Source organism: Pinus tabuliformis, chromosome 9 (assembly GCF_031772625.1).
Source record: "Pinus tabuliformis cultivar Carrire ecotype Pingquan chromosome 9, CPIR1, whole genome shotgun sequence".
In the NCBI taxonomy this organism is placed as follows: domain Eukaryota; kingdom Viridiplantae; phylum Streptophyta; class Pinopsida; order Pinales; family Pinaceae; genus Pinus; species Pinus tabuliformis.
Genome location: NC_142307.1, coordinates 708786097 through 708800585, shown reverse-complemented (window position 1 = coordinate 708800585; position 14489 = coordinate 708786097).

Below are 14489 nucleotides of genomic sequence, written 5' to 3'. Positions count from 1 at the left end.
AATTCGCCTCTGCTGTGAAAACTATGACCCAACTCAAAGGGCAGTCAAGTCTCCATCTGGGAGCATCCTCTTCCAGATAACTTCTGACTCCATCAATCAAATGCTAAACTTCAAGCACACTCAGCTTCTGGTCCCTCTCTCTATGAACTTCCTGCTTGATGAAGGTCCTAAACTCTCCAGCTCAGAGATAACCCGAATTGCCAAAGTATTCATGAGAGCAGACCGCCAGCCTACAGGGCCACCTCCTTTTCTATATGTATGTTTCAATGAAGTGGGCAAACTACTAGTAGATATGAGATCTTATATACTGGGCTTCAAGACAAGTGAGCATATTGATGATACTATATTGGTCTTGCTGTCTGCATTTACCCTAGGACAACCCCCTGCTGTCAAATACAACTATGCCAAATTCATTGCCAAAAAGATAAATGACCAACTGCTGAAACTGGATACGGAGGGAGTTTTCATATACTCATCTTACATCTATCATCTATTCATGTACTATCAACCAGAATGTTTCCAATGCCCCATCAAAAGATTGGACTCCAAAGGAGAAAAGAGGTTTGTGATTTTTTGGACCTCAGTCTTTCATGAAGTCCACAACTCCCCCTACTCTTACTGTGAGTTCATTGACCTGTTTGTCTATCCAGTCTCTTGTCTCCTAATGAGAACTCCTCCAGCTAGGCTATCCTATGACATGCAGAAAATATTGCAGCTTTCAAAGAACTACATAATAGGTGATTGGTGCTTTTACCAGAATCACACTGTCATTAGGATATATGGTTGTGAGCTCTGTCCCTACATGCTGCCAAGATATGTGCCAATGAGACTGTTTGCCTTAGAATATTACAGGCAATTTATCAATTCTGATTTAACTCATTTTCAAAGCACCAAGAAAAAGGCTCAGTTGAAATTCAAAGACCAACTAGGCCCCTTTGTCATGAACAAAAAAGAAGGATGGCAAGATTCTGATCAAATATTGGGGGAAAAATTTAGGTTAAAAGGAAGTTTCTGGTGGGTACCTTATGACCCAAATGGTTTTATCAATGCCAGAAAAATAAAATATAGGCTGTCAGCCTATGAACATTGCAAAATCCCACAGATTGAACAATTTTCCAACCAAGATGAGTGGGTGGCAGGGACACTAGTTGAAGAATTCACCCAAGAAGAAATAATGGAGCAAAATGTAAAAGATTTGGAAAAGACTCTTGACTTGGATTCTTTTGAGCAGGTGACATTCAAACTGCCAAAGCAAGTTGGAGAAGGCACATCAGCTGCTGCTCCACAAGCTGCCCAAGAAAGGTCTACACCAACAACAGGGACAACAAAGGGTAAGGAGGTAGTTGATGCAGAGCTAGAAACAATGATAGAACATCCAACTACTTCAACGGAACAAAGTCAAGGGCAAACCCCTCCACAGCAGCCAGAGGCCAAAAGGCAAAGAATAGATCCTCAAATTGAAGAGGAAATTAGTGAAGAAGTCATAGAGAGCCCAAGGAGGGAGAGGGAAACCAATCAGCAAGCATCCATCAACTCCCAAAGACAGGAAACAAAGAGGCAACATGGTATGGAGGTGTCCTCCTCAAGGCAGCAAGGTTCACAACCATCTGGCACTAAAGGAACCTTCATGGAAATCAAGGCCCAAAATGGGACAGTTGTATGATCAATTTTTGAAGACAACACCCTCCAAACATCAGAGATTAATGGTAGCTTATGATATTAAGGAGGAGAAAATGATCTTAAGTCATTTCAAACCAAAGATACCACAGCCACATACAACTGTAGATTACATAAATACAAACTTGGAGGTCCTTGCCAAGGACATACACCCGATGGACCAAATTGAGCTACACAAGCAGACAGGTGAAATCGTTTATGCTACTCTAGCAGACAAGGCAATGCTGGCCCATCAAATGAAGGAATCATTGAAAAATGCAAATACTCAATTGGATTTGGAGATAATGTCTTCATTGGCCAAAGAAAACAGAATAAAGACATTGGAGGAAATTATTATGGAACTAGGGCATGATCCTAAGGATGCCAAGGGCATAAAAGCCCTCATAAGAAAAAAGGAAGAAGATATTGCTACACTTAGAAAGCAGCTAAGGCTACCTGCAACCATGCACCCTCAAACTACAGAACTTGTGCAAGAGAAAGAAGGTGAAGATACAATGGATTTGCTCATGAGGATGAATCAAAGGATAATTCAAATGGAGGAAGAGTTGGAGAAAGCATTGCAAAGCAAGCAGGGAGAGTCAACCTCCCAGCCACCGGTAACAGCTCCAACAGTCCCCACTGCCCTTCCTACAGCAGCATCAGAAAGTCCTCCTGTCATTCCAACATCAACAACAGCTACATAACCTACAGATGCTACAGCAGCAACAACAACAACAACACCAGAATCTAGCTTAAGTATGGAAGAAATGATGAAAGCAGTCAAAGAGCTAGAAGTCCAAATGACAGAGCTGAAAGAGGCCAAGGAAAAGTTGGCCAAACTTGAAGTAAGCTATGACAAGTCCAAGGTAATAGTGGCTGAGAAAACAAGGGAAATAAAAGCCTTGGACACTAAAATAAAGTCCTTAGAAAAGGATCTTACTCTAGATAAAACTCTAGCTGAGATCAAGAAAATTTTGTGGGCCAAGATTGGCCAATATATCACTGACCAATGGCAATCAATCCAAACTATACATGAGCAAATAGATTTGATAGGCCAAGCTCAACTTGATAGTCAAAAGGCTAGAGAAGCATTGGGAAACATGCCTGAACAGACCAACATAATGATGCAATTTTTGAATACTCATACCAAGGAATAGCTGGCAGCACTAGATATCAGGAACTGGACAGATACTATTTTAATAGTAAAGAAGGTGCCGACCCTGAGAAATTTTGTACAGACTTTAGAAAGAAAATGTCAAGAAATGCAGGTAGAAATCAATGACTTCAAAATAAAGTTTACAACATTACAGAGCAAAGGACTACCCAGCTTATTAACCAGCAATGGAACGCTGCTAACACATGAACAATATGCCAACAGGGTGAATAATTATGTTTCCAATCAAATCACAACATCCTCAAGCACCTCAGAAGAAACAGGGCTTCCCTCTGGACAGAGCCTTTATGATAAATTAGAAAATTTGTTTTACATTGAACATGAGATAAATCACCTTTTTGAGGTCCAGCCCAACTTTTATTGGTATACTAAAGCTGATGAAACACGAATAAAAATACAAAGACATCAGCTGCCTATAGAAGACTGGTGGCAGAGAATGTTGGAAATTTTACCAAGGTGATTTTGTTTCTATTTTTCCTTTTTTTGGTCAGCTACAGGTCAGCATATTCAAAGACAAGAGCCACCTGTCAAGGAGTAAAAACAACAAAAGGAAGAAGTAAAATTATGTCTGCAGCTCATTTATGAAAAAATCAAGCACTGATGACACATCAAGATAGCAAGACAGCAAACGCAGGAAATGCAAAATAAAGACGCAGCCGTCAGCTGACTCACTTAGTCCAGAAAGTCAAATATCTCTGACAAATTGGACAGCTAGCACACCAACATTTACTATGGCATTTATTTCTCTTATTTACTTCTTCTGAAGAGTTGGTGAAGGAAGTTATTGCATGAAGACTTATCTACAAGATATTTTGTATCTCATTTTTGTATAAATACCTCCCCATAAAATGTATTTGGGGTTGGTGATTTTCTCTCTGGACTGCGCTGTAAATTCTCAGACTCTCTAATACAAAGGTTGTTTGAAGTTCACTGTTGCTGCACCATCTGAATGTGGATTTGATGTTCTGGGAACTGCTACAGAATTCCTGTGTCTTTCTATGGATCAATAAGTTGCTCTAACCTACGTTTATGTTTTCTGTGTTTGCAAATTTCATACATGTTTCATGATCTTAGTAACAGAGAAAAAGAATAGCCCAGAATTTGTTTAAATACACTCTGTGTTCAATCTCTGCTATTAATTATGTTTTCTTCAGAATTAGTCATAAACAAGAATTCTTAGCTGCTCCTGTTTTCACTAATTCTTTCATTTTGAATACTATTTAGGAATTCTTAACTGCTCCTTGATAATATTCATGCACCTTCCCTCTGCCAGCATAGTGAAGGATTCTTGACTGCCCTTCACCCACTGGCTTACATTCCATTAGCTTCCAGATCTCAGAATTGTTCCAAGACTGGTTATCTTGCTCTGTAGCATTGCCCTTTACCAAAGAAACACTTTCAGCAGTACATCATCATTGACCCCATTGCCCAATGGTATAAACTGTTTTTGATTTGCATCCCAGCTTTATTTAAGATCACCATCCAACAAACTAAAAATCAAACTCTGTGCATCATAACTAGCCTAAAATACTCCAAAACAAAGCTAAATTACAAAGAGAGAGCCCTCTCTGGTTGCAGGTAGGCTAGAACCTGCAGCTAAAAGACTGGTTAGTGGTTACCTCGACCATATTCCCTTCTGGAGGCAGGGAACAACCTGAGTGATAACATAATTGGCGACTCCACTGGGGACCTGAATGACTATTTGTAACTGCCGTCTATTTTCTAAAGCTACAAATGGAGTCTGAAGTTGGCCAGGTAGCCTCTAAAACAGTTCTTGTTGTGCATTTACAGGAGTAAGTAAAAGCTGCTTCAGTCAATCTCCAGTATAGTTTTAGGCTTTAAACAACTGTTCCAAAGATTTGATCAGTTTCCCTATTTTAACATATTCAAAGGAAAGCCTAAAGCCTCCTATATTTCAAAGAATTTCCTGTAGAATATTGTCAAAGACTGTGATCTTTAAAAAGACTTCCAGAAAATACCAAAAACAAATTTAGAAGCTGGTTCCAAAGAAGAAAAGTCATTACACCAGGTCAAACCCTGACCCAGATCCTCTAGCTATTTTTGAAAATCCCAACTTGATCTCTAAGACCCTTAGAAAACAAGAAAAACTAGAAAAATTTGCTGATTCAGACCTTGATATACTTCAGCAAAGCCCTACAAAATCTGAGCTCACCCCTGGGAGAGCAGCAGTCCTTCCTACAGCCTCTCCTAGTTCCTCATCCACACCTCAAACTATACTCTCCACTCCCCCATCCACTGCACATATTTCCACTCCTATCCCTGTTGTTCCAACTGTCTTATTTCTTCTTGTTGTCCCATTCATCCCTGTAAATATGGAAAACCGTTATGCTCCTCTTCAGTTGCCTGGAAATCCAGGGGCTATGCCTCAGGATTATCAGAGCAAAATCACATATTTTGATGGTACTGGCTCCTATACAACCCAACAACACACTAAGAAAATGCAAGATTATTTTGAGAATTATGAAATAGATGATGATGATGTGAGAATGAAGATCTTTGTCCAAAGTCTAACTGGTGATGTAAGAATTTGGTTTAGAGCGCTTGCTGCAAATTCTATAGCTGATTCAGAAGCTCTTTATCAATCCTTCTTAAACAGATGGGAAAAGAAGAAAGACCCTTTACACATCTTAACAGAATATGACAATTTGAAAAGAGGCCCACAAGAAACAGTCCAAGACTACTGTGCTAGGTTCAACAATGTCTATAATGCTATTCCTATGAACCTTAGACCTCCACCTGATTTGGCCTTGATCAAATTCCCTGATGGAATTGATTCTGACATGGCATATCAACTGAGGGAAAGAGCCCCTCCAAGCTTAGCAAACATGCAAAATATAGCTGTTAGTGTGGAGGAAAACCTGATTGCTAAACGAAATCGGGCAAGAGCTAAAAGAAGAACAACTTTCAAAGAAGAGCCTTTAGCATTTGAACAAAAACTGGATGCAATCATCAAAGGTATGGACAGAATTGGAGATAGAGTGGAAACTATTGAAAGGAAATCATCTTGGGAAGGTCAACCAAGTAACACTGAAAGAAATCCAAACTTTAGAAAAAACCAAAATCCAAATGTTGGAAGGGCTGCCCCTGACTAGAACATCAGACCTCCATTTCAAGAGAACTATTTTGAAGCCTCAACATCTAGTGAACCAAAAGAGGACACCCAAATCAACCTAATGGGGTTAAACAGTGAGCAACAAATCTTCCTAACCCAAGATGACCAAGAAGCTTATAATTTTAATCAATTTCAAACCAAATTCGGAGAGTCATTTGATTCCAGAGAAGGCTATGATGCAGCAGTCTATGAGGTTCATAAACAGTACAAATTAAGAAGCAGAACCATAGATGTGCTTGAACTTGCCAAGCTGAAAGATACCAAGCAGCCAAAGAAAACAAAAGATAAAGCTGTCCTGACACAACTCCCTGCTAAAACATACCCAAACCTAAAGGAAGCCACTGTGGAAGACATATCAGACTTACAACCCTCAAAAAGTCACCTATCCACATCCCATTCTTCAAAAGAAAATCCAAACTGTCCTCCTCAAAATAATTTCAAATCAGATGTACGTCAAAACAACACTCTTAATGAAGAGAAGGTCACTAAAAATTCAGCTGAAAAGGAAAAGTTTGTTGTCCACAATATAAAAATTCAGTTAGAAAAACTTTTTAACTTAGAAACAGAAACTGGCAAGCTGAAAATAGCCATTCCTCTGTCTGAATTGGCTAAACATGAAGTGTATAGACATCAAATCAATAGGTCACTCCAAATATCAGAGAATAGGGATGCAGTCAATGTTCTAGATGAACAACCAGAGATGATCTTTGGTCCGAAAGTCAATGGTAAAACAGTAGATGGATGAGTTCCTCCATTCTACGTGAGCTTAAACATTCATGACAAAGTGCTGCATAATGCAATGTTTGACTCAGGAGCTTCCCATAACCTAATGCCTAAGTCAGTCATGGAAAGACTAGACCTAGATATTACAAGGCCATACAAAGACTTGTTCTCCTTTGATTCTAGCCAGGTCAGGTGTCTAGGCCTAATTAAAGATCTTTGTGTATCTTTGGTCCAGTACCCAGCCAAGACAATCTTGATGGATGTGGTGGTAGCTAATATTCCACCTAAGTATGGAATGCTTTTGTCCAGATCTTGGGGTGCAAAACTCCAAGGGTCTTTGCAGCTAGACATGTCCTATGCCACTATTTCAGTCTTTGGCCAGCCAAAGAGATTGTACTGGGAAACACTAATGAAATACGTGGTGAGTAGTCGAGAGAAACCCCAAAACTTCCCCATCTATTCTATGCACTCCGATATGGATTCATTCATTTTATATAATGCTGAGATGTGTCCCAAAACTGATGTCAAACTCCTAGAAACAACACAAACAGAAAGCATGAATGAACAATCTAGTGCCCAAGATCAAAAAATTGTTGATGTGATTGATGCAATAAAGGAAAATGACATATCATATGAGTTACAAGAGCCAAATCTGCCCACTGAACAAGCTTCCAAGACTCTTAAGGCTAGTCATAACCAAGAAAACTTATGGTATTTGGAGTTTGATGGCTCGGTAAACAAATTAGGAGCAGGGGCAGGGGTTTGGACACACAACATGCAAAATGACCATGCTGAAGGTCATGCATATAGGTTAAATTTCAGATGTACAAACAATATGGCCGAGTATGAAGCCCTTTTGTTAGGTCTCAAACTCATCAAAAGTCTTGGGGCAGCTAGGATTTCAATTCTAGGGGATTCAGATTTGATTATACAGCAGATGAAGGGAAACTTTGTTACAAATGATCTCAGGTTGAGAGCTTATAGAGGGGCAGCCATTGAAATACTTAAAACCTTCTCAGAATCTCAACTCACCAAAATTCCTAGAAAGCACAATTTACATGCATATAGCTTGGGAACCTTTGCCAGCACTTGCAAGCTACCATTTGAGCCCAACCACCACTTCGCTGCTAAAATCAAACATAGGCCTGTTGTCCTAGATAATGTCAAAAATTGGCAGGTCTTTGAAAATGATACACAAAAAAACAATTTCCTGACTTTGAAAGAGGAATTCTCAAGTATAAACATTGATACTAGCACAATTGATGATCAACAACAAATAGACAGAATTGAGCATAGTATATCAGCTGAAGCAACAAATCTGATTTTGCATCCAACAACTTTTGATGACAAAAATTTACAAGAACTGAAGCAAATGGACCTTGATGAAATGGCTGAGGGGGAATCTGAAGTAATTGAACTAAAGGATAATTTTCTGCCCACAGGCTTAACTCCTTTAGAGGACATATTTGATTCAAATGATATTCCAAGAAAGCCAAAAATGCAACCACTGAATGCAGAAATTGAGGACTGCAACATTGGAACCACAGAAAATCCCAAAATGGTAAAACTGTCCAAAACTTTGCCTCCTGATCAAAAGCTGAAATACATTGAGTTGTTTAAGGAGTTCCAAGATGTCTTTGCCTGGAGTTATGAGGACCTCAAGTTCTATGATACTTTGGTCATCCAACATACTATACCCTTGAAAGAGAATCAAAAACATTTTAAACAAAATCTTAGAAGGGTGAATCCTGTCCTCCTTCCCTTGATTGAAAAGGAAGTTAAACGAATGTATGAAGCTGGAATAATTGCACCTATCAGGTTTTCAGAGTGGATTTCAAATCTAGTACCTACTAGAAAGAAAACGGGAGAGATAAGGCTGTGCGTTGACTTAAGAAATTTGAACAAGGTCTCTCTCAAAGACCACTACCCCTTACCAAAAATGGATCATATCCTACAAAGGGTAGTGGGCGCTTCTAGGATCTCATTGCTAGATGGATTCTCAGGATTCAATCATATTTTAGTCCACCTAGATGATCAAGACAAAATTGCCTTTAGAACGCCTTGGGGAACCTTCAAATATGTCAAAATGCCTTTTGGACTAAAAAATGCAGGGGCCACGTTTCAAAGAGCAATGGACATAGCCTTTTCCGAGGAGATCCATGATTTCTTAGTCATATACCTTGATGACCTCACTGCTTTTTCAAAATTAGACCAAGAACATTTAGAGCATTTAAGACAAGTGTTCCTAATTTGCCGAAAATATGGCATATCATTGAACCCAAAGAAATCACTGTTTGGCCTAGAAGAAGGCAAGATCCTACGTCACATAATTTCAAAAGATGGCATTAGAATTGACCTGGATAGAATTCAAGCTATTCTCCAAGTGCCCCACCCAAGAAACATCAAATAACTGCAAGATTTTTTAGGAAAGATCAATTTCCTAAGGATGTTCATTCCCAATTTGGCCAAGCTAATAAGACTGTTGAATAATATGTTGAAGAAAGATTCTAAGTTCAAATGGACAATGGAAGCTAAACAAGCCTTTGAGGACATCAAAATAGCCCTAACAAAAACACCAGTCCTCACAAGCCCCAAGTTTGACAGAGATTTCATCATTTTTTTCTTTGCCTCTCAGCATACTATTGCTGCTGTCCTATTACAAAAAGATGATTAAGGGTGTGAGAAGCCCATTGCTTTTTTCAGCAAAGCACTTAGAGATGCTCCACTAAAATATCAGATTATGGAAAAGCAAGCTTATGCCTTTGTAAAAGCCATCAAGGATTTCAGAGTTTATATCTTGTATTCTCATGTGATAACTTATGTTCCAAATGTTGTGGTTAAAGACATCCTAACTCAAGAAGGAATTGAGGGTAAAAGGGGCAAATGGATAGCCAACATTCTAGAGTATGACATTGAAATCAAGCCTACAAAACTCATAAAAGGACAAGGGTTAGCCAAGCTGATGACTGAAACCAATTTTCAAGCCCTTGACATTAATGAACTAGATAACGAACAGGAGATGGCGACTCCACAGATCAATCAAGCCTTTCTACAATCACCTTGGTATGCTGACATATGTTTTGTATTGTTAAACCTGCAAGCTCCTCCAGGGTTATCCAGGACTAAAAAGAGATTCTTGAAAATGAAAGCATCAAAGTTTTGTATTATAGATAATGTGTTGTTTTGGAAAAACCATGAAGGTATTTTGCTTAATTTCCTAATACTGGATGAAACTAACAATGTACTCAAGGAATTTCATGCAGGGGACTGTGGAGGACACTTATATTGGAAATCAATAGCTGATAAAATCCTAAGGGCTGGTTTTTATTGGCCCACCTTGTTTGCTGATGCTAAGAAATATGTAACTTCTTGCCACAAATGCCAAATTTTTGAAGGCAAGAAAAAGCTGCTGTCTTTGCCCCTCAAACCTATTTCAACTGAAAGGACATTTCAAAAATGGGGTTTAGACTTCATTGGAGAAATCCACCCTTCCTCCTCTGGCCAACAAAAGTGGATTTTGACTACCACAGACTATTTTACCAAGTGGATAGAAGCCCCCTTGTAGGCAAGCCAATGACACAATCATCATACAATTCTTAGAAACCAACATCTTGTCTAGATTTGGCTGTCCGGAAAAGATTATTACAGACAATGCAGCTGCCTTTAAGTCCAAAAGAATGATCAATTTTTGCCACAAGTACCACATTACCTTGGGCCACTCCACAGCCTATTACCCTCAAGGTAATGGTCTAGCTGAGTCCTCCAACAAAAGCCTCATCAACATCATCAAAAAGGTCTTGGAGGAGAATAAAAAGAATTGGCATAAGAAGCTTGTGAATGCACTATGGGCAGACAGATTGACCACCAAAAGATCTATTGGAACCAGCCCATATGAATTGGTTTATGGCATGGAGGCAAGATTCCCTTCATCTTTGGGAATCTCAGTGATCAAGTTACTGCAAGAAACACAAGCAGAGCCTAATGATATTCAGAGAAGGATCAATCAAACTATTCACTTGCAGCATACAAGAGAGGAAGTATATCGGAGAACTTAGGTTCTGCAAGAAAAACTGAAAAAGATCTTTGATAAAAGAACCAAAGCAGAGGATTTCTTCATTGGGGATAAAGTGTTAAAGTGGGATTCTAGAAGAGAGGATAAAGGGAAACATGGCAAATTTGATTTTCTTTGGAAAGGACCATTTCTTATTCAGACTGTGCAAGGAAATAACACCTATTTTCTGAAAAGCTTGGATGGTACAGAAGCTGAAGAAGGCCCAGTTAATGGGTGAATGCTCAAACATTATTTTGATCCCCTTGCTTAGAGATAGAGGGGTAGTTTTGTATGTAAATAGTTGTTTTTTCCAGCAGTTTTTATTACAGCAATTAGATAAGGGATAAGATGCAGCAGATTTTGAGAAAAAAATCAGGGAATTATACCACCTTTGTGTATATCTTGAATTTACCGGAAAAGAACAAAAAGAAAGACTTGGGAACTATAAAGATGATGACAAACACTCAGAGAAACCAGCAAAAAACAGAGCTATAATTTTGCACAGATCAGCTCATGAGAAGAGCACACATGCCACAAAAGTTCAGATTACTGGTCTCCAACAGAAGGAACTTTCAGATTACAGCAAGAGTTGAAAATAAGGCCATCTGACCTGCTGTTCTTGGCTTTTCACCAGGAAAAGCCATCCCCAAGTGGAGCCACTGTTAGGTTCCTATACCAATAGGTTTCATTTTTCATGATTGACAGTAGAAGGACCAAATATGTTCATCCTTGCATGCTGCAAAGGTTCCATATTTTGTAAAAAAATCAAGAAAATTAAAAAATGAAAAGAGGGTATGCCCTAAAAGAAAAATCAAAGGGAAAAAATAGTAAATTGGTCAGAAAGAATGATGAAAATGAACCCCAAACCAAAAGACCAGTAAAGTGTGCTAGTTTAAATGCCACTACTGTTCCATTGTTGTAGGACTTCATTGTGTATAGATGGTACATTTTGCATACACTTGATGAATAACCAGACAATCCAATCCTGGCTAGATCATGTTTGAATTTACTTGTCTTTAGAATAGAGAATAAGATCTGTCCAAACAGTTCAAGCTTGGCAGATGAGTAAACAGGTAGAGAAACAAAGGAGCCCAACTGCTTAATCTGGGCCCTTGGAGGAGATAAGGGTAGACTTAGATAGGAGGGCATTCAAAAGAAAAAGAGGAAAATCAGGGTTTGCTAGTCCAAATGCACCCAATCAAAAGGAGAAAAAATGCTAGGTGTTTTTAGGCTGGGTAGGTAGTTTGAGGTTGCAGAAGCAAGTTGGTGATCATTTTTGTCTTATCAAGAAAGACTCTTCTCATCAATGACACAAATACCATGGCAAAGTGACTGCAGGACAGTGGAAGCATGACTAATTTCCCCCATCATTCCCCCAGAAATAATTTACTAACATCCCCTCAAGGGCCTTGGGATCTGCCCAAGGGTCCTAGTTCACTACATTTTATGAGAAATACTAAGTCAAACTCTGAGTTTACTTAGTGAAAAGAAGCCACATTTCTTGTGTAACTTTCATTTCCCTATGCCTAAGTTTTCACTCTATAGACTTAGCATTTATTCATGCAGTTTCATTCCATAAAGTCATATTAACATTTAACTTTATTATTTAACTCCCTTATCATTTGCCTTACCCCTATGCTACAAAAACTATATAAAAAACCCAAAAAGTATTTAATATTCCCACCCTTGGCAACTATAGCCATATAACAAAGTTCGGGAATTATTAAGTCCATCCGGGACCTTAGTAATAACCCTTCCGCATATAAACTGTCGGGGTTTATTTAACATCAGGTTAAATAAATAACCGCATTGCACCCCCCCCCCCACATAAACCATATGTTAACTCTCGCGCCCATATATATATCGGATTTTATTGAACTTTCGGTTAAATGAATAAACGTTCCGCCGTAACCAAAGTTTATACCCCCCACCATTATTAAACATTAAATAATGTGCGGGCCCGGTGTTGTGAACCCCCGCTACTTCAATTACCCGTCGACCATCCGATCCTGCACCCAACATCCAACGGCTGGTGGCAATATCAGAGCCCTCGATCTGCCGGGAGTTAGCGTCCGGGGGATGGGCAGTATTGCTGTCGTACCCCCGCCACGTGTCGGCTTCCCGACATGATCAGAGCCCCCTCCTACAAAACCACCCTGAGCCAAAGGCGGTGCGGGGAAAACTGCTTACCGCTTGCCACCTGCCCCCTAACGTCAGGCCCATGTCACCTGACGACGTCGCGTCCACGTCGCCCACCGCTCCTCTGCAATACTGCCACATCATCTGATGACATCACCACCCCCCACTGTGTCATCCGCCATGTCATCTAGCACGTCAGCTACCACGTCACCCTCTGTACTCGCTACGCGCCAAAAATACGTCATGATGACGTCATCACAAAAAGCGCCAAAAAGCGCTAAAATGTCCAAATTTCGTTAAAAAGTCGTGAAAATGACGATTTTTGTTTATTTTTATTTATGCGCCTGTGGAGAACGTGCATGCCATTTACGATGAATTTTCCTCCAGAACTCCAATCAGCCAACCAAACGAGTTCATCCTGCAAATTCGGCCCCTCAGCTCAACATTGTACCTGCTAATTACCCTCTACGCCATCGAGAAACAGGTATTTACCCATTTGACCCCGAACCCTTTGTATCTCCAGTTTTTCTCTGTCTCTGAACCTCTAAAACCAATAAAATTGCATTAATCAAGTCGCCATCCCTTGCCAAATCTATTGTCACCGTCCCTGCTTAATATCCTCTCCACAAAACGACCAATTTTACCCAGTTTCAGGGTAAACCGCACTCTTAAAACAAAAAAGCAGTCCCGCACCCAAACCTGTACATTATATCTACTGTTTTTGACCAGTTTAGCAAAAGAAACCCTCAAATTCCACTTCCCTCTGCAAATTCTCGCTCATTTGGCTCAAATTCAATCCAATTTCCTCTGCATTTTACTCACAGAGCTTGTAAATCTAGCAAATTCAGTCAAAAACCCTGACTAAACTCTGCAAAATTTTCTTTTTACCATAAACTTTACACAGTGAGGCCATATCTATATCAAAGTCTAGTCTGCCAGCTCCCTGACAAAGCCTCAGAGGCAGTTTTCAGTATTTCAGTTGTTGCACAAATCCAAATTCTAGATTACAAACACAGAGAATTTAAAGATGGCCACTCCAGCAGCCTTGAATATCACTCCTCTCAATGCACCTCACAAGGAACTAGAAGCATTACCTTTGGCTGATAGGGATCACTTAATTCAAGACTTGGTTGGTGACAGAAACCACCTGTAGACCTTCTGTCAGCTGAGGAACAATTATTTGAACAACAATGACATTTATGGCATTTGGGAATCCAACTTGCCCTTCTACTCCCTCCCTTCTGTCAATGTCTTCCCTGAAATAATTCGCCTCTGCTGTGAAAACTATGACCCAACTCAAAGGGCAGTCAAGTCTCCATCTGGGAGCATCCTCTTCCAGATAACTTCTGACTCCATCAATCAAATGCTAAACTTCAAGCAAACTCAGCTTCTGGTCCCTCTCTCTATGAACTTCCTGCTTGATGAAGGTCCTAAACTCTCCAGCTCAGAGATAACCCGAATTGCCAAAGTATTCATGAGAGCAGACCGCCAGCCTACAGGGCCACCTCCTTTTCTCTATGTATGTTTCAATGAAGTGGGAAAACTACTAGTAGATATGATATCTTATGTACTGGGCTTCAAGACAAGTGAGCATATTGATGATACTATATTGG